Source organism: Marmota monax, unplaced genomic scaffold (genome assembly GCF_021218885.2).
Source record: "Marmota monax isolate L192 unplaced genomic scaffold, Marmota_monax_Labrador192_F-V1.1 WCK01_AAM20220418_F8-fsc00048, whole genome shotgun sequence".
Taxonomy (NCBI): Eukaryota; Metazoa; Chordata; class Mammalia; order Rodentia; family Sciuridae; genus Marmota; species Marmota monax.
Genome location: NW_026694895.1, coordinates 9,417,474 through 9,445,218, shown reverse-complemented (window position 1 = coordinate 9,445,218; position 27,745 = coordinate 9,417,474). Strand labels below are relative to the sequence as shown.

The following is a 27,745-nucleotide window of genomic DNA, read 5'->3' as shown; positions in this document are numbered from 1 at the left end:
TAAAGAAATACAATCATCTAGGAACAAGTTAAATACTTTCTCCTATTAAAATAAAATATAATTTTAGAATTCCTAGGCCAAAGCTCAATTGCCTTTCTTTAGAAATAATCTGATCTCTGTCTTCTGTAGCAGTTTTCCATCACTTAATTCCAACTCATCTCTTATTTTTGAACAGTTAGCTATTTAGGCAGTACTGCAGACCAAACTCAGGACCTCTCGCATGCTAGGCAAGCACTCCACCACTGAGCTATACCCCCAGCCCTCTAGAAGCTTATAGTCTTTTATTTTCAATTAGTTAACAGAATTAGGGATCAAAATACAAAATACAAAGCACATAGGTTGGCAGTGATAACTAAAATGAAATAAAATATTTGATATTTATTTTTTTTCTTTTATTATCCCATGTTTTAAATCACCGGTGGAATATCTCTGTAACTATAGTAAATTCCCTAATCCAAGTCCTCCAATTTGTATCTGTTTGAAAGTTTTGATATTTTAAAAGGGAACTGTTCATGGAAAAGTAATGTCCAATTCATTCTACTATCTTTCCTATTCCTATCCCCGCCTCCCTTCCCTTCACTCTCCTTTATCTAATCTAAAGTACTATTCTTCAGTACTCACCCCTACCTTATTCTGAATTGGCATTCATATATCAGAGAAAACATTGAACTTTTGGTTTTAGGGGATTGGCTTATTTCACTTAGCATGACAGTCTGCAGTTCCATCTACTTACCAGCAAATGCCATAATTTTATTTCTCTTTATAAGTCAGTAGTATTCCATTATATTTATGTACAACATTTTCTTTATACATTCATCTCATGAAGGGCACCTACACAACTAATTTAATTCTATATCATGTACAACCAGAAGAATGGGAAGTTGTACTCCATATATGTATAATATGTCAAAATATATTCTACTGTTAAGTATAAGAACAAAAATTTTTTTTAATTTAAAAAAGGAACTGGGCTAGGATTGTGGCTCCACAGTGGAGCACTCGCCTAGCACGGGCGGGACCTGGGTTCGATCCTCAGCACCACATAAAAATAAAGGCATTGTGTTGTGTCCATCTACACCTAAAAAATAAATATTTTTTTAAAGGGAACTGATGCCAACTAATGGAGCATACATTTTAATAGTGTCATTCCTGTTTCTTGTGTCTTAAGCAGCTCCTTTGTGTACTTGATTAAAGAATATGTGTTAAGTTTTAGTGCCATTACAGAAACATTCATTTATTCTCTTTAATTCTGTAGATCTTCTTGGTAACATGGATAATCTATTAATGAAAGTTCTAACTCTACAAATTCTAGTCATTTAAATGTGGCTTTCAGTGTTGTCCCTCTTAAATGTTGTATTGGCATATCTATGATGCCCTTTAGTGTTTTCAAATGGATTAAGAAAACTGCACTTTGACAGTTGTTTTCATTTTTATTTTCCATGTGAAGTAGTATATGTATATAAAAATTATATACTAAAAGTTTTATAATAGAGTAGCTGGGTGCAGTGATGCATGCCTATATACCCAGCATCTCAGGAGGCTGAGGCAAGAGGATCTCAAGTTATAAGCCAGCCTTAGCAACTTAGTGAGACCCTAAGCAACTGAGCAAAAACCTGTCTCCAAATAAAATATTTAAAAGGGCTAGGAATGTGGCTTGGTGGTAAGCACCTCTGGGTTCAATCCCCAGTACCAAAAACAAAAAAAACCCAAACTTGTTTTTAGGAGAAATATTCTTATCCTTCACATGTAAACTTAGAGAAAGGATAAGGAGAAAATTTAAATCCATAGATTAAATATATTCAGTAGATTTCAAGGAAAATAATGAAACTATAAAAGATCATTTCAGCTTCCACATATCTGTAACTATATGATTACAATTAAAAGAAATTGCAAAAGTGGTATGCATTTTTCATAATTAAAATATATTGTAAATTCTCTGAGTTTCTTTCATGTAAACAAAAAGATTGTAATTTTAGATATTATTATCATATGTATTTACCTTTATTATAAATCAAAACTATAGTTTCTGATTATTGCTAACGACAGTGGGATTTTTCTCAAAATTGCATATACTTTTTTATTAGCAATACATTTATTTTCAGTACATATTATTTTTATCTGCTTCTGACGGTTCAGCATGCATACATATGCATATTGAAAGAGCAATGAAAGCAAGACATTTTATTAAATAAATAATACTCCTCAAAATAACAGTTTACTTAGTAGTTGATATGTTCATTTTCAGGGCACTGTCTTTTACTTAGTATAGGGTTTTTTTTCATAATTTAAATGTTGTTATGATTTCTTAGTGGCGCTATAGCAATCTTTCTGCTTTTTTTTTTCCTATTCACAGTATTCAAAGTAGTTCGTATGACCTAGATATTGAGAATCAAGGTAGAATGTGCTGCATTGCTGATATTTACTATGAAACCTCAGAAACAGTCTGATTCTATATGCTAGAATTACAGGGTGCACCATGTTTATTGCTGTCATTTTGAAAAGTGTCTGCCAGTCTATATAATCATTTTTAAAGTTAGAATGAAAATATTGTAAAACAATATTTTTAAATGAACAAAATTTTAAAGTAATGCTTTAATATTCCAGTTAAATGCAGCAATTGATGTTTTACTTTTTAATTATACATCAGGCCAGATAAGAATCATGATAAATTTCCCACTCATTATTTATGAGGGAAATTAGATTATTTCCCTATATATTTAGGATCATAGTAACCTATTAAATTTAGAAATCTAACCCCAATAAGGTGCAATTATTAATCAGTTGCTCTTTCCTAATTTAGAGAGAATGCTGTTAAAATTGTTAAAAAAAAATAATAAAATATCATCTAGAGTCTACATTACAAAAGTCTGTTCATCAGGATAGGTTAATTATATGTCGGATTGAGGTAGAGATCTCTTCAAACAAAAACATCTTTTGCATTCAGGAAGCCATTTTCTCCCAGAAAGCTGTTTCTTTCTTTAATACTATTGTTTGAAAAACGAAACTCCAAAAATAAAAGCATTTGCACAGGTGACTGCTTTCAGGTAGAGAATCATATATGCACTTAAAGAATCTGATTTGCTTTTCTTTTCGCGTTGCATAAAATTATAAAATAGAAATGACAGATTACGTCACAAGTCTCAGCTGAGAAAATTAAAGCAGATATGCTAAAGATCTGATCTATAGTTTTGTCTATCCTCTTCTTTTTTTTTCTGTCTATGACTTCTGTAAATTTAACATTTCTTATATGAGGTATAGACATTTCCACATATTAGGAAGGATTTTTATAATTTTGTACCAGATGCAAATAGAATATACTCTACTAAGGATTGGATAAATATTGAGCTAATACAGAAAGTTGCCTGATCTTGTATTCAAGGTCTAACAGAATAATCACTTGGCAAGTTGGCAGCAGAGATACGAGTATCACAAATCTGGCACGTAGAGATTTCCTTTAAGATATTTGTCCACTTTTCAGATTTTGTGTTTCACTTTTCAGATTTTTGTCCTCTTCTTGATAGGAAAAAATAATAGCTTACCAAATGAATGTATAGGTTTGTATAGCTAGAAAGAACAACAGAGTTCCAGGTCAGATGGCCAGAATCATTATTGAGAAGGCTGTAGGCTGAACAAACATTCAGTGCCTGTTATCAAAACTGAAATGCAAGGATAGACGAAAATGAGTATGGAATGCAACTGGGTAAGGCAGAAGCTGTACAGAATCGGTTGCAAGCAACAGATAAACAAATGCAAGGGAGTGGCCCATGACCAGGATTCAAATGTGGTGCAAGGCATATTAATCTTTTTGAAGAATGGGCCTGAGACACTTACTGGAACCCACTCCTATAATTGAACAGTAAATCTAGCTCTCATTTGTTTTGAGCTCCTGGTTGAATTTGTTCTTTCTTTCTTCCCAGAGTGTTTAAATTGGTAATTCATAGAACTGTCTTCTAAAAGCTATATTATGAGACTAGGGAGAAAAATACCAGTTGCTAAGTAAATTTGGGGAATTAAAATATTCACATGCATGCATATCTATGCACACTCTTCTTATTTCTCTTTCTTGAAAACTCACCATGCCCTATGTAAAAAAAAAAAAAAAAAAAAAAAAACTTCTCAGAACTCCTGGGGAAAAGAATATAAACTCAACATTTCCAAAACTTGTTTGACCATCAAACATATACAACCATATATTGTGGAGCAGAGTGTTCCATGACACCAGTTGGGAGGAACTGTCTTCTTTGATTTAAGTTTCAATGTAGAAAATTGTAGGAAAGCAAAGTAATTTTCAAGAGGTAGCTTATGTGTTGAATGACATGGATGAATTTGTCAAATATTTGTAGCTATTCCAGTTTGCACAGAATCCTGACTGTGACACAAGAAAGGCTGACATTATTTATAAAGTTAGACAAAGAGGAACTTAACCATACTTACTTTTTTGTGTGTTTTTTAATAGTTCTTTATTTAGTTTTTACTTTAATTAGAGCTTTATAGTTATACACAGTAGTTGGGTTCATCCTGACAAACTCATACATGCATAGAATTTGATTTCAGGTCATGATCACCTACTTTTACCTCCCCCTTTTCCTTCCCCTCTCCCATTCTCCTTCCTCTACTAGACTTCCTTTTGCTTGTACATTAATTTATACTTGATTGGTTCTTTGTGTTATCCTTTCCTTCCTTCCTCCTTTCCTTTATTTTACTCTAGCTTCTTCGTAGGAGAGAAACATTTGACCTTTGAGTTATTGAGTTTGGCATATCTCACTTAGCATGATATCTCCATTTCCATCCATTTACCAGAAAATGCCATAATTTCATCCTTTTGTATGGCTAAGTAGAACTTAATTTTATATATGTATACCACAGTTTCTTAATCCATTCATCTATTGACAGGCATTTGGGTTTACGCCATAATTTAGCTATTGTGCTGCTGTAAACATTGAGATTTCTGTTTTACTATAGTATGATGATTTTAGATCTTTTGAAAAAATACCACAGAGTGGATAGCTGGGTCATATGGTGTTTCTATCCTGAGTTTTTTGAGTAATCTCTATACTACTTTTCAGAATGGAAATGTGCAAGTGTACGTTTCTCCCCACATCCTTGCCAGCCTTTATTTTTCATATTCTTGATCATTGCAATTCTAACTTGACTAGGATAAAATCTTAGTGTAGTTTTTATTTGCATTTCACTGATTCTTAGAGATGTTGAACATTTTTTCATATGTTTGTTGGCCATTTGTGTTTCTTCTTTTGAGAAGTTTCTGTTTAGTTCTTTCTCCCATTTATTGATTGGGTTATTTGTTTTGGGGTGTGTTAAGATTTTTGAGTTTTTGCATATTCTGGATATTAATCCCCTGAGTAGACAGCCTTGACAAGATTTTTTTCCCATTCTCTAAGCTTTCACTTCATGCTCTTATTTCCTTTTCTGTGCAGAAGCTTTTTAATTCGATGGGATCTCACTTATTGATTCTTTGTTTTATTTCTTGTGCTTTGGGGGTCTTGTTATAGAAGTCAGTGCCAGCGCCAATATGATGGAATGCTGACCTACGGTTTCTTCTAGTAGTTGTAAAGTTTCTGTTCTGGTTCCTGAGTCTTTGATCCATTTCTACTTTAGTTTTCTGCAGGGTGAAAATAGGGGACTAGTTTCATTTTTCTACATACAGCTATTCAATGTTCCCAGCATCATTTGTTTAAAAGGCCATCCTTTCTCCAAGATATGTTTTTTCATTTCTGTCAATTATCAGGTGGCGTTAAGTGTGTGGGTTTGTCGTTATGTCTTCTTTTCTGTTCCATTGGTCTTCATGTCTATTTTGATGCCAAAAACAATGCTGTTTTTGTTACTACGGCTGTGTAATATAATATCAGATGAGGTATTGAGATGCCTCCTGCATCACTTTTCTTGCTCAGTATGGCTTTGGCTATTCTCTTACTCTTCCAAAGGAATCTCTTACTCTTCCAAATGAATTTTTAAAATGTTTTTTCTATTAATTCTGTGAAGAATGTCATTGGTATTTTGATGGGGATTGCACTGAATCTTTATATTATTGTGATAGAAAGATAGCTAGATCATTTTTTAATTATTATATATAATATATACATATATACCATTTTGACAATATTGATTCTGCCTATTCAAGTATATGGGATGCATTTCCATTATCTAAGGTCGTTTCAATTTTTTTCTTCAGTGTTCTATAATTTTCATTGTAGAGTTCTTTTACCTTTTTGGTTAGATTAATACTCAAGTTTATTTTGTTGTTGTTGGTGGTGGTGGTGATAGTTGTTTAGTTTTGAGATTATTTTGAATGGGATGGTTTTCTAATTTCTTCTTTGGCTGAGTCACTGTTGCAGTATAGAAAAGGTGTTGATTATGGGTGTTGATCTTTTATCCTGCCACTTTACTAAACTCCTTTATAAGCTTCAGAAATTCTCTGGTAGGGTTTTTTGAGTTTTCTAGATATAGGATCATATCATCTACAAACAGATAGTTTGACTTCTTTTCCAATTTGATCCCTTTGATTTCCTTTTCTAGCTGATTATTCTGGCTAGTGTTTCAGGATTATATTGAAGGAGTGGTGAGAGTAGACAGCCTTGTCTTGTTCCTGATTTTAAAGGAAATTTTTTAAGTTTTCTCCATTTAGTATGATTTTCTCTTTGGGTTTGTCATAAATGGTCTGTACACTGTTAAGTTCCTCAGTCCCTAGCTGCTTCATCATTTTTAGCATGAATGGATTTTATCAAAGGTCTTTTCAGCATTTATTGAGATGATCATGTGATATTTGTCCTTAATTTAGTTTAAGTAATGAATTACATTTATTGATTTGTGTATATTGAACCAATCTTGCATCCCTGGAATGAAATCCACTTGATCATGGTGTATTATCTTCTTCTTGATGTGGTTTTGAATGCTATTTGCTGATATTTTATTAAGGTTTTTTGTATTTGTGTTCTTCGGGGATATTGGTCTGTAGTTTTCTTTCCTGCATTTGTCTTTGTCTGGCTTTGGTATCAGGGTTATACTAGCTTCATAAAATGTATGTGGGATTGTTGCCTCCCTTTAAATTTCATGGAATAATTTGGGAAAGACTGGTGTTAGTTCTTCTTTAAAGGTCTGGTAAAAAGACAGAATGCTCTCTCTGATATGAAGATGCTAACACACAATAAGTGGGGGGATAGAAGCTCATTAGATTAGACAAAGGGGAATGAAGGGAAGAAAGGAGGGATGGGAATAGGAAAGACAATAGAATGAATTGGACATAATGTTCTTATGTTAATATGAGTAAATAACCAGGGTAATTCTACATCATGTTCAACCACAAGAATGAGATCCTAATTAGAATAAATTCTACTCCATGTTTGTATAATATGTCAAAATACATTCTACTATCATGTATATCTAAAAAGAGCAAATTTTTAATAATAAAAATAAAAATCTTATAGCACTCGGCTAAAAATCCATCAGGTCCTAGAAGGCTTTTAATTACTGCTTCAATGACATTACTTGATATTGGTCTGTTCAGGTTTTCAGTATCTTCCTGATTCAATTTGGGCAGGTCATATGTGTTTCAAACTTTGTCAATATCTTCCAAGTTTTCCAGTTTTTTGGAGAATAAATGTTCAGAATAGGTTTTAATAATCCTCTGGATTTCAGAAGGATCTGTGGGGATATCTCCTTTTTCATCTCTGATCTTGTTGATTTGTCTACTCACTCTTTCTTTTAGTTAATTTAACTAAAGGCTTGTCAATCTTGACTTTTTCAAAGAACTAACTTCATTGTATTGATCCTGGGTAGTGTTTTCTTATTCTCAATTTTATTTATTTATTTTTTAGCTCTGATATTAGTTATTTCCTGTTATCCACAGTTTTTGGAGTGAGTTTATTTTTCTTTTTCCAAGGTCTTGAGGTAGAGCATACTCTTATTTATTTGGTATCTATATTTTTAATGTAGGGACTCAGTGCTATAAATTTTCCTTTTAGAATTGCTTTCATACTGTTCCAGAGAACTTGATATGTTTATATTTCTGTTCTCTTTCATTTCTAACAATTTTTAGATTTCTATTCTCATTTCTTCTTTGACCCATTCTTCTTTTAAGATTGTATTACTCAATCTCCTGTGTGTTAATGTGGTTTCTATTCTTTTTTCATGCTGTTGGTTTCTTGCTTAATTCCATTATGATCTGATAGGATACGTGAGATTATATCTATTTTTGTCTTTTGGGGGGTTTTTATTTGTTTGTTTTGTATTTGCTAAGATTTGCTTTTTGGTCTACCATATGATCTATTTTTTTAAAAAACTTTCATGTGCAGCTATAAAGAAGATAAATTCAGCTGTTTAAGGGTAGAATATTCTGTAGATATCCATTAGGTTCATTTAATTTGTAGTGTTGCTTGTTGGAGATTTCTTTATTGATTTTATGTTTTGGTGACTTGTCTATTGGTGGTAAGAGTGTATTGAAATCACCCAGTATTATTGTGTTGGGGTCTTTGTAGGATTTAACGTGAAGAACTATTTTTCCATGTAATTGGGTATGTTTACATTTGGGTCATAAATGTATACTGTTTTATATCTTCTGTTGGGGTTTTCCCCTTTCCTAGGATGTAGTGGCTTTCTTTATCTCTTCTGGCTAATTTTTGCTTAAAATCTGCTTTGTCAGATATTAGAATAGCTATTCTAGCTTGTTTTCTTGGCCCATATGCATGGAATATTTTTTCCCAACCTTTTACTTTCACCCTATGGAAGTTCTTGCTTATAAGATGAATCTCTTGTAAACAACATTTATAGTAGGATATTGTTTTTTGATCCGTTCTGCTAATCTGTGTCTTTTAATTGGGGAGTTAGGACCATTAACATTCAGTATTAGTCTGGATATGTGTTTGTGCCATTTTGGTATTTTCCTATATTTTATCCTGTTGTGATAATCATTTAGTGAATTATTTTTCTATTGAACTTCCGCTTTTGGGGAGATTTGGAAATTGTTTTATAGTTCCTTTGTGTGCAGTTTATCTTTGAAAGTATTCTTTGTAGTGCTGGATTTGTGGTCAAGAACTTTTAGTTTATTCTTGTCATGCAAAATTTTTATTTCCTGCTCAAAATTGAAACTGAGCTTTGCTGGGTATAGTAGTAATCTTGGCTATCAGTCATTTTCTTTTAGGGCTTGGTATATTTTATTCTGGGCCCTTTTGATTTTGGTGTCTGAACTGAGAAATCAGCAGTGAGCCTTATCAGTTGGCTGTAAATATGACCTGATGTTTCTCTCTTGAAGCTTTTAATATTCTTTTCTTATTTTCTATGTTATGCATTTTGATTATATCTTAGTGAAATTTTCATTTGATTAGATCTGTTGGAGTCCTGTTAGCCTCCGGTATATAGTTGTCTACCTCATTTCTGATATGGGAAAAGTTTTTTCTAACTATCTCATTAAAAATGTTCTTAATGCCTTTAGCTTGCATCTCCATATTCTCTTCTATCTCAATGATACTCAGGTTTGGTCTTTTAATGTTGTCCAGGAATACTTGTATATTCTGGTCATGTTCTGTAATTTTATTTTTCCTTTTATTGCATTCTGTGTACTGAATATCATATACCCTGGCGTGCCTTTATGGCCTGCCTTTATGTCTTCAAGGACTGAGGTTCTATTTTCTATGCATCTAATCTGTTAGTGATGTCCTGAAGTGATCTTTTAATTTGATTATATCTCATTTCTTGGAGTTCTGCTTGATTTCTTTTCACTATTTTTATTTCTTTATTAAAATTGTCTTTCATTTCCTGTAATTGCTCTCTTAATTCCTTCCTTAGATCTTCTTTTAGTTCATTGAGCATTTTAATAATCCATTTTTATAATCTTTCTCTAGGCTTTCATCCACCTCACTATCAGTAGAATCCTTTGTTGGGGGATTGTGGATGTTGGGCGGAGATATATTTGCTTTTTTCCTCATGTTTTCAGAGGTGTTGGACTTGTGCATCAATTGATGTAGATACCCCTATCTCTTTTGTGTGTGTGTGTGTGTGTGTGTGGACTAAAAGACCTGACAAGAGCAACTTTAGAGGAGTAACAGTTTAGTTAGGGCTCACAGTTTCAGATGTCTCAATTTATTTCTCAGGGCTTGAGTTGTCAGAACATCATGGAGGAAGAGTGTGGCTGAGAGCATCACATCAGGAAGCAGAGAGTGAGTCTCCATTTACCAAGTACAAAATTTATACCCTAAAGTCACCGTCTCAATGACCCACCTCCTCCAGCCACACTTATCTGCCTTCAGTTACCACTCAGTTAAACCCTATTAGGAAATTAATTCATTGATTATGTTAAGTCTCCTATAACCTAATCATTTCACCTCTAACTCTTCTTGAGTTTTTTTGAGGCCACCTCATATCCAAACCATAAAAATGTATAATTATCTTATTTATTCCTGGACTTCCGTCTGCTTTTGATGTCTGAACAGATGCGAAGGGGTGGAACCTGAGTTCCCTCTTGGATTGTTCTTCCTTGTGTCCTTGTTGTTGGTTCCCCCACCCCCTCACTTCATTGAGTTGGAGTCATGTCTGGGAATGTTTAGTTCAGCAGAAGAGTCTCTAACCTGTGAACATTTATTGTCCCTGTTGGTTCCCAGCACCTCACAGAATGAGTGAATTAATAGTAACAACTGTTGCAAACACAAAACATTAAAGTAAATGCCTGGTTCTTAGTATGATGTCTTCAACATTAATTACCTTCAATAAACAGGTGGGTTCAGCAATTGTCAACAGTAAAAACAATGACCGTGAACTAGAACTAGTTTTAAAGCAAACAGCAGGTGTCAACTGTATCATCCACAGCAGTAATGGTTATATTAGCATTAATGGTGGGAGCAGCAGTTATATAAACCAATTAATTCTGAAAGATGGTAAAAAAATGCACTTAGTTAATTAGGGGAAAAGAATTATGTCAGTAAGTTAGAGAAGAGTTAATTTCTAAAAAATGAACAGAGAATGCAGAAGAGATGTAGCAGGTGATGTTTATACGGAATGAAGGGGAAAAATGGAAGAAGCAAGGAATTGCTCTCTCACAAGAGAGCAATAGAATGTGGCTGATAGCAGGAGAAGATTAGGACAAATAGAAATAAAAGAAATAAACAAATGAAAATAAAACAAAACAAAAATATATAATTCAAAAAGCCCAAACCCTCAAAAGACTGCTAGGAAAAATAATTACATTTCAAAAATACTAAAAATGGGAGAAAAAGAAACAAATATATACATATATATATATATATATATATATATATATATATACACATACATATATATATATATGTGTGTATATATATATATATATATATATATATATATATATACATATATGTCCCCACCAATCAAAGCAGCCAGAATTCACACATGTGCATACACACACACACAGAATCAAAATATATAAAAAATTGTAGTGCGGTGGCAGAGCACTTGCCTAGCATGTGTGAGGTACTGGGTTCGATCATTAGCACCACATAAAAATAAAACAAAATAAAGGCATGTTGTCCATCTACAACTACAAAAAAAAAAATTCTTAAATAAAAATAAATTTTTTAAAAAAAGATCCAAAATCTTGATGAAGAATGAAGGAACTATCTGCACTGAGGTGGTCAAAAAAGTTGACCAGATTAGATGGTCAGTATGTCCCGTGTCCTTCTTTCTAATTCTTCTTTAGTTATGTCCTGATAGAGCAAGAGATGAGAGTTGTTAACCCCTTCCTGTTTTTGTGTTGTTCTCAGATACCAGTCAGAGTGGCCTAGGATTGAAGCTGTTTGATAAAAGACTCAGCTTCCCTTCTCACCAGCATGAGGTGGGATGGGTCAGGAAGTACTGTCAGTTGGCATTTTGTCCATTTGAAGCAGTTTTGTGTACTCCCAAGGTACAATTTCTGCAGAGTTCTGTTAGGGAAGTTCAGGTAGGTGGGGCTTAGGTCTAATCAAGTCTCTGGGGCTTTGTTGGGTGGGGCCTGCTTTGGAGAGATTTGATTGACAGGCCCCTATGGCTTGACAATTGCTGATCTCTGATGTAGGTCTGTTTCTCAGGAGCCTCCCAAGAAATCCATTTGTGGGGCTGGGGAACCAGTCCTCCACTCACTGCTACCCAAGAGCACACCTTGAATGTATTGACCCCCACTCCCTCAAATTCCCAGACTGCTTCATCTGGTCATGTGAACTGCCAGACACAAAGGAGAAGCTAGTAAGGCTCTCCTTAGCCCTTCTGACTCAAATCCCCGTGGATACACTCTTCACAGGGCCTGTTTTACTCACATTCCACGAGGCCTAGTCTAGGTCACACTAGACGATAGACACCTACTAGGATATTATGACTGTGTTGCCCTGATTTCTGGTTCCTGCATCATTGTAGCATCGATCACCCCAAGATGGCTCTCACCTCACCACTCCATGGCTGATTGAGATACACAGTGCATTTTTTTTCAAGCACTAGCATGCAGTCGGCTAAGATTAGGCTGCAATTTTGAGCTCAGGTTTTTTGGTACCAAAACTATGTTCTCCCATTCTGGTGAATATCCACGGGTCACTCACATGTATTTGTTCTCCTTTGTTTATTGTACCCAAATTTCTGAGTACTTGAGTACTGAGTACTTGAGCAACTTTGAGTGTCCAACATTAAATTTTAGTGAAATCCTTCTTTCACCTACCCTGCCAAAAAGCTACACACCTGCTGCTTTGGTCCGAGCCATGATGCAGCTTGGGATGCAGCTTTACTCAGTCATCTTTTGTCTCACATACTTATTTTTTAAAACATATTGCTGATTTTGGGCAGCAATCACTATATTAATAAGAGCATCAAGACTTGTTTCACATTAATTATCCAGGTGACATGCATTTTCTATTCTGGATCTGCCATCAGCTATCTGTAATACATTAAAATGCAAGTGTGACTGGGCACATGGCACACGCTGTAACCCCAGTGGCACGTGAAGCTGAGGTAGAAGGATTGTGAGTTCAAAGCCAGCCTCAGCAATTTAGTGAGGCCCTGAGCAACTCAGCAATACCCTGTCTCTAAATAAAATATTAAAAAGGGCTGTGGAGCTGGCTCAGTGGTTAAGCATACCTGGATTCCATCCCTGGTACCAAAAAAAAAAAAAAAAAATTCGAATGTGGTGGTACACATGCTTTCAACACATGAGACTTTGGGGGGCATTCCAGATCCAAACGATAGCACCACTCTATAAAGATAATTGGTTATCTATTACATTTTGAAACATATTTCCTTAAAATGAATTTCTTTGTTCAAGAAGTTGCCTAGTTTTTTATACTCGCTTTGTGTCATAAATTATGTTTGTTTTTATTTGTAAAATGTAATAATTAGGGCTGGGATGTGACTCAAGCGGTAGTGCGCTCGCCTGGCATGTGTGCGACCCGGGTTCTATCCTCAGCACCACATAAAAGATGTTGTGTCCGCCGAAAACTAAAAAATAAATATCAAAAAATTCTCTCTCTCTCTCTCTCTCTCTCTCTCTGAAAACTAAAAAATAAATATCAAAAAATTCTCTCTGTCTCTAAAAAAAGTAATAGTTATTGAAATATGCTCAATTTTAAATATTTTACTATGTCACATTTTTTAAACCTGGTACAAAATGTATATTTGCATTGTTCTAATTTCCTTACTTTTCTCAAAGTAAAAATTCTGCTTTCTTTGTGCTTATAAGCTATCTGATCTTTAGTCCCAGAAATGTAATATTGTATTTTTCTGTTCAGCAGTGAAAATTACTTTTTGGTTGTTTCAACAATGAGAATTGGTAACTCCAACTAAAATCCAGAGACTAAATTATACTATGATATATTTTTTAAAGATATTTGCCATTAGACAGGAGGAAAAGACAGTTATACATTCAGGCATCATTATAATTTAGAGATGTGATAATATTTTAGTCTATGAATTTAAACAAAAGCAAAAAGTATAGGTAAAAGGAGTAAACTAAGGATCAAGTATTTATAAATATATGAGAATGTTTGACACAGGATTCCAAAATTGTTTGATGCTTCTGTGTAAGGAGGAGTATTATTGTTAACATTATAATTGTGAAGAAAAATAAAGAATTGTTTCCTCATGGAAAATTTAGTAGCTTTCTAAGAAAAGAGAATTTTAAGTATTTCAGAAAATGAATTATTTATCTGCTGTATCTTAGTTTTTTTAATTCCACCAAAAATTTTATAGTCTGCATTAAAAATGTACTGAGTAAAACATGTTAATACTATTCTTGCCCTTTAACATCCATATAATTTCTATGAGAAAATTATTACACGTTATGTAAAATTATTTTATAGAAATCTGATAAACTTTGTTTAATTATTTTATAGAATTAAATCTCAGAGCCTTTATTTACAACAGAAAGGATTCAGCATCAGTATCAACCTACTCTTTTTTCTCTCATTGAGATTTTTTTTTAGCAAGAGAATAACTGTCTCACACCAGGATATAAAGCTAGAATTCTTACTGTAACATATTCAAAAAGAAAAACTAATTTTTTGCTGTCTTTCTCTAATTTGAATATAAGGTTACGCCATATCAACAACTAACAGATGGAGAAAAATAATGCTCTTAGAAGCTTGGCTATAAATACTAGATTAATTCCAGAAATTTGGAATTCTCAGTATTTTGCTAAGACTTCCCTAGACAATATGATTTTTTGTCTGAAATTTATAATTTAGAATATAAAAGAAGGGCACAGAATTTTACCTTAAGGTCTGTTTATTATGTCAGATGGTCCTTATTGTCTTACATTTAATGTGAAAATCATCTTTGTTTCTCTGAACTCTTAACTTATAGGAATAACTTTATCAAGAATATTTAAGTGATTTTTTTCTCTACCCTTATTGAGTCACATATGGTGACCTGCCTATAAAATATCCACATATTAAATTCACCATTCATGTTAGAATGAAATGCCCTTTTGAAAAGCTGCTTTAGCTTGTACTTATTCGTTCATTCAGCTTAAATATTGTACATATATGTAGTAGATACTGTGGTTGATCTAAACCAATAGACATAGATGACATAGTTTCCATTCTCAAGAGAAACCAGAGAACCATGACAATGCAATATAATGTGATAAAGGTAAGCATAATGTGCTGTGGAGGTGTACATAATAAGAGCGCTGAACCCATACTGTGTAGGCAGTTGTGGAAATCAATTAATTTGATTACATAAAATTGGACTAGAAAAATATAAAGTGAATTTTATGATACAAGTCAGGGTTTTTTCCTGTGTATGTTTTGTTTGTTTGTTTGTTTTGTGGTGCTGGGGATCAAACCCAGGACTTCACGCCTGCTAGGCAGCTGTTCTACTACTGACTAAACTACATCCCCAGCCCAACCAAATTACTTATTATTTCAAGATAAGCATAAGTCTTAATAAGTGTGCCAATTTATTGAATGTCTATAATATGCTAAATGTTAACAAATTCAATCTTATTATCATTCATTAGGTGTCTAAAATAATAATAATAATAGAGTGTTTTTTTTTTTCTTAAGAAGTATTTGTCTTATTTTTTTCTATTTGTTCAGCTCTTTCCAATTCAAGCCACACTACTCACTCATACCATTGACTTTTAGAGGGACTTGGGGAAAAGAATATTAATGCAAATCAATCCTTTTCTACTGAAAATACAACTCAGAATCATGGTTTACTAATTAATGATTGTTGGATTATTAACTTACTGTTGTGTGTAGAAGACAATAAATCATGATCATGAATCCTTTCTAGTAGGAAAGTGTTATGATTTATTGTTTCTAAAAGGTATTAGTGGTGAATTGGAGAACCAGTCTTGAATAAAGAATGGAAATTGCCAAAATAAAAATAATAAAATAAAAAATAAAGAAAAATGGTAATACGGGTTTAAGATATAAGATAAAAGACTGGGAGAGACATTACCAAAGTGAATATGAGTCTAACTGAAATAAGTGTAAGACAATAGAGTGTGTTCACGAGTGGGTTCAAAAGTTTGAGGATTGTGATAGTTTAGTATCATCATAAAAAGACAATGCAAAGTCACTTATACTTGAAGTTGGAGTGTTGAGCATTCACTGTTAATTTCTACAGTTCTTCCTCTGAATTTCCATTGATTTATGCTCTTAGTGAATTGATGAAAATAACTTAACCTTTAAGCAGTTGTAATTAACTCTCTGTAGTGTAATGAAAACTTGGATCTTTTCTTTTAGTCACATATTTGAAAGAACAGACTTTAAACTGAAAAGTGAAAAATCAGTTTTGTAATACTACAGGAAAGCAAATGTTCTATTTATATGGATGTGTACATATTTATATGTATGCATGTTTATATGTGTATGTATGTATGCATATGTATACACATATATCTCCAGTAATAGACCATAGACTTTCTTGAATACACTCTTAGGACCTGTAGGATTTTGAAAACTAACAGTACAGATATTGTATAAATATGGATCATGGTTTAAGTTTTAAAATGGACAAGCTTCTGCCATAAATTACCTTTTTTTTTTTTTTTTTGAGACTCTGGGATGAGTTAAATATATCAGAAAACTGTTAATGAAAACACAAACCAAATAAACTACTCTTTAGTCATCAGGTGACTATATTCCTTTTAAAAAAAAATATTTACTAGTTAGAATTACTCATAACATTTTAATTGACTTTGTGACACTTCCCTGTAAACGCTCTCCTTGTTCAGTACATTTCTTTAAAGTGATGAATCTAGTCCTACCTGATTTCAATATTGACAAAAACACTGGAATGTTTAATTAGGTTGGAATGACTTACCAGATGTCAATTTGCCGAACTCAGAATGCTACATACAGGCTCACATACTTGTTTCTAACAAAATAAGTACACACAAACATACATGGTTTCCATATTTTTTTTTACTACAAAGTCACATAGAGGGGGGAACAACTCTGAATGTACATGTCAATGTTTAATAATCCTCAATTATGTCATCTCTTACAATGTAAAAGACCCTTATGCAGTAAGAGACCCCATTCTGTTTTTCTTGTTATGTCTACTTGTTCATTTATTTGTAACTGCTATAAATTATAGTTAGTTAATAAGTGCTTATTATAGTTAGCTAATAAGTACATTTTCTAAGAATATCATAAAATGTAAAATGATAGTAAAAAGAAGAAAATTAAGGTCCTGCAGACCTTCCAGTTAAATGTTTTCCAATAGTAGGAAAGCCTGAAGCATGGCTCATTTGCTCCCTTACCCTGAATTAAGTTTGGGAGGACAGACTACCTCCTCTCTGGATTCTGGGATACTGGAGAAGATGATCTCTCAGGAAGATGTGCAAATTGGTACAATGGATACAAAATAATGATAGTGCATATTATGCTATCCTCTTGCCAAGATTGGTGGTCTACTCCTATAGACCCAGCTGCTCAGGAGACTGAGGTAGGAGGATTGTTTGAGCCCAGGAGTTCTAGACCAGCTTGGACAACATAGCAAGACTTCATCTCAAAACACAAATAATGAAACACTGTTTTCTTGACTTGTCATGTCTAGCTTCCTTTCTGCTATACATACATATGACTATACTTGTATTTATTCTTTTACTCTTATATGTGCTTTCTTCTTTTTTAATATTTATTTTTTAGTTATAGGTGGATATAATATCTTTATTTTATTTTTATGTGGTGCTGAGGATTGAACCCAGTGCCTCATGCATACTAGGTGAGAGCTCTACCTCTGAGTCACAACCCCAGCTCCGTGTGCTTGCTTCTTTTTTTTTTTAAGAGAGAGAGAATTCTTTTTAATATTTATTTTTTAGTTTTCGGCAGACACAACATCTTTTGTTTGTATGTGGTGCTGAGGATTGAACCCAGGCCGCACGCATGCCAGGCAAGCACGCTACCGCTTGAGCCACATCCCCAGCCCCATGTGCTTGCTTCTTAACATCAGAAAACACTTTTTTAAATAGTTGATAACTTGCCAACTTGTTCGTATTGTTTTGAATTTGTTTAACTTTAAACTAACATTATTTAATACCTGCTATGTATAAATATTATGTTAAGTATTGATTTTTGAATGCCATAACCTTGGACTTTTCAGAGTATAATACACATCAGTAATGAAAGTACTATAAGCACAAGATCCAAAACACTGATTTGACAATAAAATGACACAGACCTACTGCTGAATCTCTAGGCACTTTTTTCAAAAGAGTTTGGAGAGGACATATATTTTTACATTATACATTGTTCTCAGTCAAGATTCCTTATTACAAACAACATAATCCTCCTGGGCCAACTTAACAAAAAAAGGAACATTTTAAAGTAGATAATAGACATCAGCAGAACCAGAGACAGTTCTGATGTTGCCTAGTCAACACACTCCAGGAGCTAATCTACCAAAAACACTATTTTCACTGGCACTCAGAACCTATGATGCATTGGTGTGAATACCACTATCATCCCCTCTTCCAAAAAAGCAAATCTCCAGAAGAGTTACATCATTAGGTTGTTGACTTCCAATTTAAAAATCACACTCTGGATTTGATTGATAGGGCCTGGGATACTTACCTAGCTCTAAGACATACTGGGAATGTTAGTTTTCTGATTTATGCTTTAAGAAGATTGGAGTCATGTTGTAGGAAATTACTAAAATACAAAGAAAAGGTTCAAAACCTTGGGTGACTGCATGTGACAGATATCCACAGATAACAGTGAACTATATTAATTTTTATCTTAAATCTTCCTTGTATCATTTTAAATACCAAGAGTCAGATACAGAGTCATTTTCTGGAAAATATATCCCTATTTTTGTCTTCAGCAATCATTGAAATTATTTTCTTAGTGGATCACTTCCACCAACAGCTTCTTTAACCATCATCATTCACTGCTTAAACTGAAAGGGAGAAGCACATCTGGGATTGTAATAAAGGGTTTCTCAAACTTGGCATTGACATTTTGGAATGAAAAAGTTATTGGATGTTTACTTGTACGTTGCAGGATGTTCCTCTTTCTGCTACATGCCAATAGCGCACATGCATACTCACCCACAATGGTATCAAAGTCGTCTTCCCTGGGGGAGTTCCAATGAAAGTTTCTGGGGTGCTGGTTTTATTCTTTTATTTAGTCTGATTCTAGTTACCTGGATACATTCACTTTGTAAAAATATATCAACTCTACATGTTTGATTTATACTTTTTAACGGTTTATATTTCAATAAAATGAGTTTATCAAGGGAAAAAGTTGTCTTCAGATGTTGTCAAATGTACTTTAGAGTATTAAATCATTACCAGTTGAGAAATACAAAGAAAACTATGTCCCTGCTTAGTGGGCAATTAAGCAAATTAATAGATTCTACTACTTTTGCTGTGCTTCTTATAGAGCCTAACCAGTCATATATTATCTCTTTGTTACTGCTTCTAGTCACTAACTTCTTTTCATCAGAACATAAAAAGTTATAAAATTTTGAAAGGAGATAGAAAAAGTATCACTTTTTAGATCTCCATTGATTCAGTCTGCTTCCTCCAATATTCGCTTTTGCTTGTCCTCTGCCCCTTATATACAGTATAAATACTCCATATCCTCTTCCTTCTTCATGGATAGACTTGACAATGGGAACCTATAGGAAAGAAAGGAGAAGGAAAGTTAGTTTATACTAGGAATTTGAACTTTGTACTAAAAGCTGGTGAATTAACCTTTCTTAAGGTTATCATGGGAGCAAACAAAAGTATCCATTTTATTTACACATTAACTTTACTTGAATGATCTCAGTATATAGAAATTAGCAATTATTTAGTCCAGATTTGGAACTGATCCTGGAAACCCTCTTTAAATAACTTTCCTATATTTCCTTTTACAATTCAGAGCATTTGCAGGTAATTTTAAATGAGCCATTTGAATTGCATTTTTCTTTTAATACATTCTGAAGTGTTCATTAATTTATCCATATTTTCACTTTTTTAAAAAAATAATACTTTTTTAGTGAAATAATTCTCTGGGGGTACCAAGGATTGAACTCAGGGGCACTCAAATCACTAAGCCACATACCCAGCTCTGTTTTGTATTTTATTTAGAAACAGGGTCTCACTAAGTTGCTTAGCGCCCCTCTTTTGATGAGGGTGGCTTTGAACTTACGATCCTCCCATCTCAGCCTCCTGAGCTTCTGGGATTATAGGCATGCGCCCCTGCACCAGCTATTAGTGAAATAATTTTATATACTAATCCTTAAATATTCTAAGCAAAGACAAAACAGTTTAAAAAAAAGAAAAAACACTCAGTTTAATGACATTTAGTTTTGTGATAAATTTCAGTTTCAAAGTTGACCTGAATTTTATTGCTATTTTTTCACATTAACCTCCAAAATTTCTAACCTATTCTAAAACTTTAGGAACATGCCTTTCCAAAATTGAACAGCAGCATCTCATTTCCTTATTTTAAGCATCCCTGTTAATACCTAAAAAGTTATAGTTTTGCAAGACTGTGGGAATGATTAATTTTTTTCCTCTTGTTTTTAAGAAAAATAAATAATTCTATTTTTTTCCAGCATCATCTCACTTTTATAACATATCATAAATATCTCATCAGCTGTGTTAGATCATATCTTTTTTTAAGTACTCAAGGTTTTTCTATTCTTTGAAAAAAAATTGGTAGTTGTAGATGGACAGAATGTCTTTATTTTATTTGTTTATTTTTATGTGGTGCTAGGGATCAAACCCAGTGCATCACACATGCTAGGCAAGTGCTCTATCACTGAGCTACAACCCAGTCCTAGGTTTTTCTATTCTTAGATTAAATGTTTATCTTGTTCTGTCTTGAAATAAGTCACAAATTCCAATCTATGTCCCTTTTGATATTATTCATCTGGGTTAGCTTTGTCTTAATATGTCTCTCAAGTCTCCATTATTCTAATGAAAATTCACTTAGAACCTGGAATATACTTTAATAATTTAACTTGGATATACTTTAATAATATGCATAGGAAAATATTTATAAATACGTGGCTAGTAAACATAATTATTGACTTTCCAGTGATCTGTTTGAAAAGTAACAAACTTTTTGTGGCTTGAACCTTCCTATCTGTAATAGTGGTACAATTGAATTACACATGTTATGCTGGGCATGGTGTGCACACCTGTAATCCTTGCAGCTCGGGAGGCTGAGGCAGGAGGAACTCGAGTTCAAAGCCAGCCTCAGCAAGAGCAAGGCTTTCTAAGCAACTCAGTGAAACTTCCCCCCCCCAAAAAAAGAATTACACATATTATTGCAGCAGATGAAAAGAATTGGGAGAGATTGTTACATCATTTGTAAATATAATTAAACTTAAATTTTTATGCATATTGTATTCTTTATTAAAATTAAAGGAGAGTCTTTACTGAACAGAAGGGTAGGATATAATCTGGTTAAAATCCATATTACTATTACATTTTTTTGTAAAACATTTTTTTATTTTTATTAAAAAGTAGTATTCATTTTGAAAGTATCAAAGAGCAGAGACATGGGATAAATAGAAAATCATTATCAAGATATCCATTTCCGTAATGTATCCGATTAATTACTCTTAAGGCTTATCCTAATACAAAACAGCCAAATTCTGCATAAAACTTAATATTAGTTCATTCTATGTGGGTTCCTAAAGTAGAAGTGAAATTTCAAATGCAGGGGGAAGAAAACAACACCTTGGACTGAAACTAAAGCATGATCAGTAAATATGCAGGACAAGTGGGATTATCTTTATGACAAATGGAAATAATACTTCATCCAGAAAGAAAGCTGTAGGCTAATAGCCAGGTAGTTCAACTAGAAGAAACAGAAGATATAATTCTCACTTGAGATTTCCTTGTAGTGGTATTTTTTGTTGTTGTTTTTTTACAGACTACATCCACCAAATGTGAGTTCATAAAGACCAACTAACATATGTGTGAGAGCAGGAAAACAAATGGCAGATTTAGACCCTGCAAAGACTACAGATAGCAGAATTAGCTCATATGGAATACATAAAGCAAATCTGAGATGTTTAAAGATATAATCAAGCATATTTGAGTTTACAGAAGTGGAAAATATAGTTTTGGGAATGAAAAAGAACTCCTTTGATGGATAGATAAATTTATCATTTTCTAGTTGGGAAAACAAATCATTCTGGTTTTTTTAAACAGAGAAATTCTAATACAAGGAATTGGTTACAAAGATTATTAGAAAGGAGTAGAAGAGTATAAGAGGAAAGAAGTGTTAGGGAAAATGAATAGAGAAAATATCCAGAGCTCAAAAGCTAGTAACATTCCTTAGTTGGAGCCCACAAGCCTACATTCACTGAGGTGCTGTCACAGTCAATTTGGGGTCAAAGTGCTGTCACCACAATTTGGACAGGAATTACCAAAAAGTCACTGCCACTTTCCAAGTTGCTGAATTTCAAACTCACCTTATTCTTATTTCTAGACAAACAACTTTTTATTTATAATCTTCCACTAGTGCCTCTTATTAGAAAACTTGAGTAGGAAATTTGTCAGGGGAGCCAGGCATTTGCAGACTGCTATCCCCACATGTAGTGCACTAGAGTGTAAAAGAGTGGGAATGGGGCTTGAAGAATAAACAGACAAATATTTGGCAGAACTGTTTAGACGCAGCTGAAAAGATAATTAGTGGATTAAAAGATGTTTCAAAATGACACAAAATAGGAAAAAAAGATAAATACATGAAAAAATGTGGATTTGTAGACTAAAATAGAAAATTCTAAGGCTAGTCACAGACTTCCAAAGACCAAATAGAAGAAAATGAAGGATAGACATTATTTATAGAGATAATGGCTAACAGAGCATGAAGATGCCCAAGTGTAATCCCAGTGACTTGGGAGGCTGAGGCAGGAAGATCTCAAGTCCAAAACCATCCTGGGAAACTAGGTAGACCCTTTCTCAAAAAAATAAAAAAAATACCCAGGGATGTAGCTCAGTAGTAGAGTGCCCCTGGGTTCCATCCCAGTACCACATAAAAAAAGTAATAATAATTATTATTACTATTAATTAATAATAATTATTATTATTATTATTTTCCAGAAATAGTAAACAGAGGTCTATAAATAATGGAAACACAATGTATAGCAAGCAAGTAAGAGAAGGGGAAAGAAATCCATACTTTGTATTAGCGTGGTTAAAATGCAGCTTACCAAAGATGAGAAAAGATAATAAAAAACAACCTGGGTACAAAAACACAGACCTCCCGAAGAGAAACTAGGAAATGAACAACAAACTTCTCAAAGACCATAAATGGAAGCTAGGGGAAAAAAAAAAAGAAGAAGAAGGAGAAGGAGAAGAAATATTTTCTTTTTAATTAACACATATTTGCATATTTACAAAATACATTATGATATTTCAATATATACATACAATGTGTACTGATCAAATCAGGGTGATTAACATTTCTGTCTCCTTGTCATTTCTTTATATTTGGATCTTTCAAGCTCTTCTAGTTCTTCATAAATAGGTTATTGTGAACTATAGTTACCCTACTGAGCCATAGAACCCTAGTATTAATTCCTCCTAGCTGTGTCTTGGTACCCATTATCCTTCCTCCCCTATCCCTCTAACCCCCTGTCCTTCCCAGCCTCTAATTAGTCTTCTACAGTCATCTAATTTGAAATCAGCACTTTTAACTTCTTTATATGAAAACATGCAGTATTTGTCTTTCTGTGTTTAACTAATTTCACTTAGCATAATGTCTTCTAGTGAAAGTTAGTTTGCCACAAATGACAGGATTCCATTCATTTTATGACCAAATAGTGTTTTGTTGTGTATATATACATTTTCCTAATCCATTCATCCTTCAACGGACACCTATAATGATTCCATATCGTGTCTGTTGGGAATATGCTGGAGTAAGCCAGGGATTACAGGTATTCTTTGAAATGTTGGTTTCATTTCCTTTGGATGCATACTCAGAAACAGTAGAACTGGTAATATGATAGATCTATTTTTAGTTTTCTGAAGAACTTTTATACTTTTCTTCACAATGCTATGATAATTTACATTCCCACCAATGATAGATTCCCTTTTCTGCCACATCCTTGCCATCATTATTTTTATTCTTTGATAATAGTCATTCTGACTGAGGTGAAGAGCTATCTCTTTGTGATTTTGATTTGCATTTTTATGATTGCTAGTGTTGAGTATTTTTCATATATTTGTTGGTCATTTATATTTCTCATTGTGGGAAATGTCTATTCATATCATTTGTCCATTTTTAATCGCATCATTTATTTTTTGTCTTTTTTTTAAGTTCCTGGTATATTAATTAATCCTTTGTCAGATGAATAGTTTGAAAATATTTTATGCCATTCTATAGGTGACTACACTGTTGACTGTTGTTTGGATATGCAGAAACTTTCAAGTTTGATTTAATCACATTTCTCTATTGCTTTTGTTGATTGTGCTTTTGGGGTTTTATCAAAAAAAATCATAGTGTATATATGTTGTAGTATTTCCCTTATTTTCTTCTAGTAGTTGCATAGTTTCAGGTCTTACATGTATAGATCTTTGATCCATTTTTAATCAGTTTTTTTTTTTACATGGTGAGAGATACATGGTCAAGTTTCATTCTTCTGTATGTAGATATCCAGTTTTCCCAGCAACGTTTACTGAGAAGGCTGTCCTTTCTCCAATGTGTATTTTTGGCACCTTTGGTAAGAATCAGTTGCCTGCAGATTAATAGATATGTCCCTGGGTTCTCTGTTGTGTTCCATTGTTGGATGTGTCAATTTTGATGCCAGTACCATGCTGTCTTTGTTACTACAGCCCTGCAGTATGTCTTTGGTTCAGGTATTATGATGCCCTCAACTTTGTTCTTTTTTCCTCAAGATTGCTTTCAACTATTCAGGGTATTTTGTGCTTTAATAGGTATATTAGGACTATTTTTTTTCTATTTCTGTGAGAAATGTCATTGGTGTTTTGATAGGGATTGCATTGAGTTTGTAAACTGATTTGGGTAATATGGACATTTTAACACAATATTCATTCTTTCAATTTGTGAACATAGGAGTTCTTTCAATTTTTATGAGTCATCTTCAATTTCTTTCATTATTATTTTGTAATTTTCATTGTAGAGGCCATTTACTTCCTTGGTTAAATTTAAGTTTGATATTGCTGTTTATAAATGCTCCAAATTTTTATGTTGGTTTTGTAATCTGCAACTTTATTGAATTTGTTTATCAGTTCAAGCAGTCTTTTGATGAAATCTTTAAGGTTTTCTGTATATAGAATAACCATATCTACAAATGGGAATAATTTAACTTCCTTCTTATTTGAATGCCTTTTATTTTTTGTCTTTTCTAATTGCTCTAAAACTTCAGTCCTATACCAGAGAATTATGGTTAAAAAAAGAAAAAGAAATGATAAATGTCTTTCTCCAGATAGAGGCAATGCTTTCAGCTTTTCTTCATTCAGTATGATGTTGACTATAAATTTTTCATACGCTGGAAGTACTCTATAGAGGTGTGTTTTTTCTACACTAATTAATTCAGAGTTTATATCATGAAGGGATATTGAATGTTATTAAGTGTTTTTTCTGTGTCTCATATTATGCTGATGTCCTGTATTATGTTTATTGATTTGTGTATATTGTACTATCCTTACATTACTGGGATAAAATTCCACTTAATCATGGTCAATGGTATTTTACATACGCTGTTGAATTCAATTTTATAGTATTTTATTGAAAATTTTTGCATCTGTTTTCATCAGGGATATTGTCCTATCTGGTTTAGGTATCAGGGTATTGCTGGCCTCATAGAATGAGTTTGAGAGGACTCCCTCTCTTTCAATTTTTTGGAATGGTTTAAAAAGAATTGGTGTTAGTTTTTCTTTAAGATTTCGGTAGAATCCAACAGCGAAGTCATCATTCTTGGGCTTTTCTTTGTTGGAAGACTTTTTATTAAGGAATAAATCTCATCTCTTGTTATTGGTCCTTTCAGGTTTTCTTCCTGATTCAATTTCAGTAGGTTATATTTGTCTTGAAATTCATCCATTTCTCCTAGGTTTTCCAATTTGTTGGCTTATAGTTGTTCTTACTAGTCTCTGATGATCCTTTGTATTTCTTTGGAATCAGTTTTAATGTCTCCTTTTTCATTTCTGTTTTAGTTTATTTGGGTCTTCTCTTTCTTCTTTCCTACTCTCATTTTTTCTTGAGTCTAGCTCATGGTTTTAGAAGTTTAGTCCATAGCTTTGGTCCCGAGGTGAGGCACAACATCATGAATGAAGGGAATGGCAGAGCTCTGCTCACAAGGAACAAAATATAAGCCAAAGGCATGCCCCTAGTGACTTGCTTCCTCCAACTACACCCTACCTTTCAATAGTTACCACACAGTTAACCCATTCAGATGGATAATCCACTGATTAGGGTACAGCTCACATAACCTAATCATTTTATCTCTGAACATTCTTAAATTATCTCACATGAGCTTTTGTGTGATACTATATATCCAAAGCATGACACTGTATTTCCATTTTCATTTGTATCAAAAAATTTTGAAATTTTCTTTTTGACTTCTTTGATGACATGGCATATTCAGTAGCATGTTGTTTAATTTCCTTGCATTTGTACAGGTTTTTAATTTGGTTTTGAATTCTAGTTTTACTCCATTGTGGTCAGAGAAGATACATGCTGTGATTTCAGGGTTTTTTTTTTTTTAATTGATTTCATTTTGGTTTTTGGCCTATCAAAGGTCTATCCTGGAGAATCTTCTGTGTATTAATGAGAAGAATGTGTATTCTGCAGCTTATAGAAGATTCTGGAAATACCTAATAAGACCATTTGGTCTATACTATAGGTTAACTCCAGTATTCCTATGTTGATTTTTTGGTCTGGATGGCCTGTCATTGATGAAAATTGGGTGTTAAGGTCCCCAAGTATTATTGTATTGAGGCTTGTCCTTTTTAGATCTAATAATGCTTGCTTTATAAAACTGAGTGCTCTAGCATTAGGTGCATATACATTTGCAATTGTATTTCCTTGTTGAATTTATCCTGTGATAATTATATAGTGGCTTTCTTTGTCTCTTTTTACAGTTTTGACTTAAAGTATACTTTAAGTATGGCTACTCAAGCTCACATGCTTTTGGTTTCCTTTGTAGAGAATATTGTGTGTGTGTGTGTGTGTGTGTGTGTTGACAGCAACAGATTTCAAAGACAGATCAGGTTGGTTGACCAAATAAGTTACAAAGTTTAGGGCTTAGGGTTTTGAGTTTAGGGTTAAGATAAGTTACTGTAGACCTGTAAGTATTTATAATTTATTTCTTCATTTTGTATCTTCAAATCTAAGTACCATTAGCTGAACAGAACTGTTGTTTTATACACAACTATAACTTGAGCTTAGAACTGTCCCTATGGGAGTAGGCACTGCACATGTAGAGTTACTACAAATGTCTGTTGCAGAGTCTTACACACAGGAAACACTCCACAAATGCAGAGGGAAGAAAAAGGTTCTTGGAGTGCTGAAGTCACCTGCCCAGATCACATGGAAAGTTCCAGACTTAAACTTAGTTCCCCAGTCCTCAGATGGGTCTACTGTTCATTCACCCATTTATCTCACTTATTCAAGAAAGATTTATTAACATCCAATATGCATAATCTATTTTATTTCCACTGGTTTCCAAGATACAGCACAACACAAGGGATAAAGTCTATACTCCATCCCAATCCCAGGAGACACAGTCTCCCAGGTGATAGTGACTTGGCATTGGCTTCATCCTTCATAGAAGACCTGGGTTGACATAGCTGCCAAACATGGGCATCTGTCATCAACCTCATCAT

General features: G+C 33.4%; 1 protein-coding gene across 6 annotated transcripts in view; it reads left to right on the top strand.

The window, feature by feature from the left end:
* Mbd5 (methyl-CpG binding domain protein 5) overlaps positions 1 to 27,745 on the top strand; it is a 416,793-nt gene that overhangs the window by 266,167 nt on the left and 122,881 nt on the right. The window lies entirely within an intron of this gene.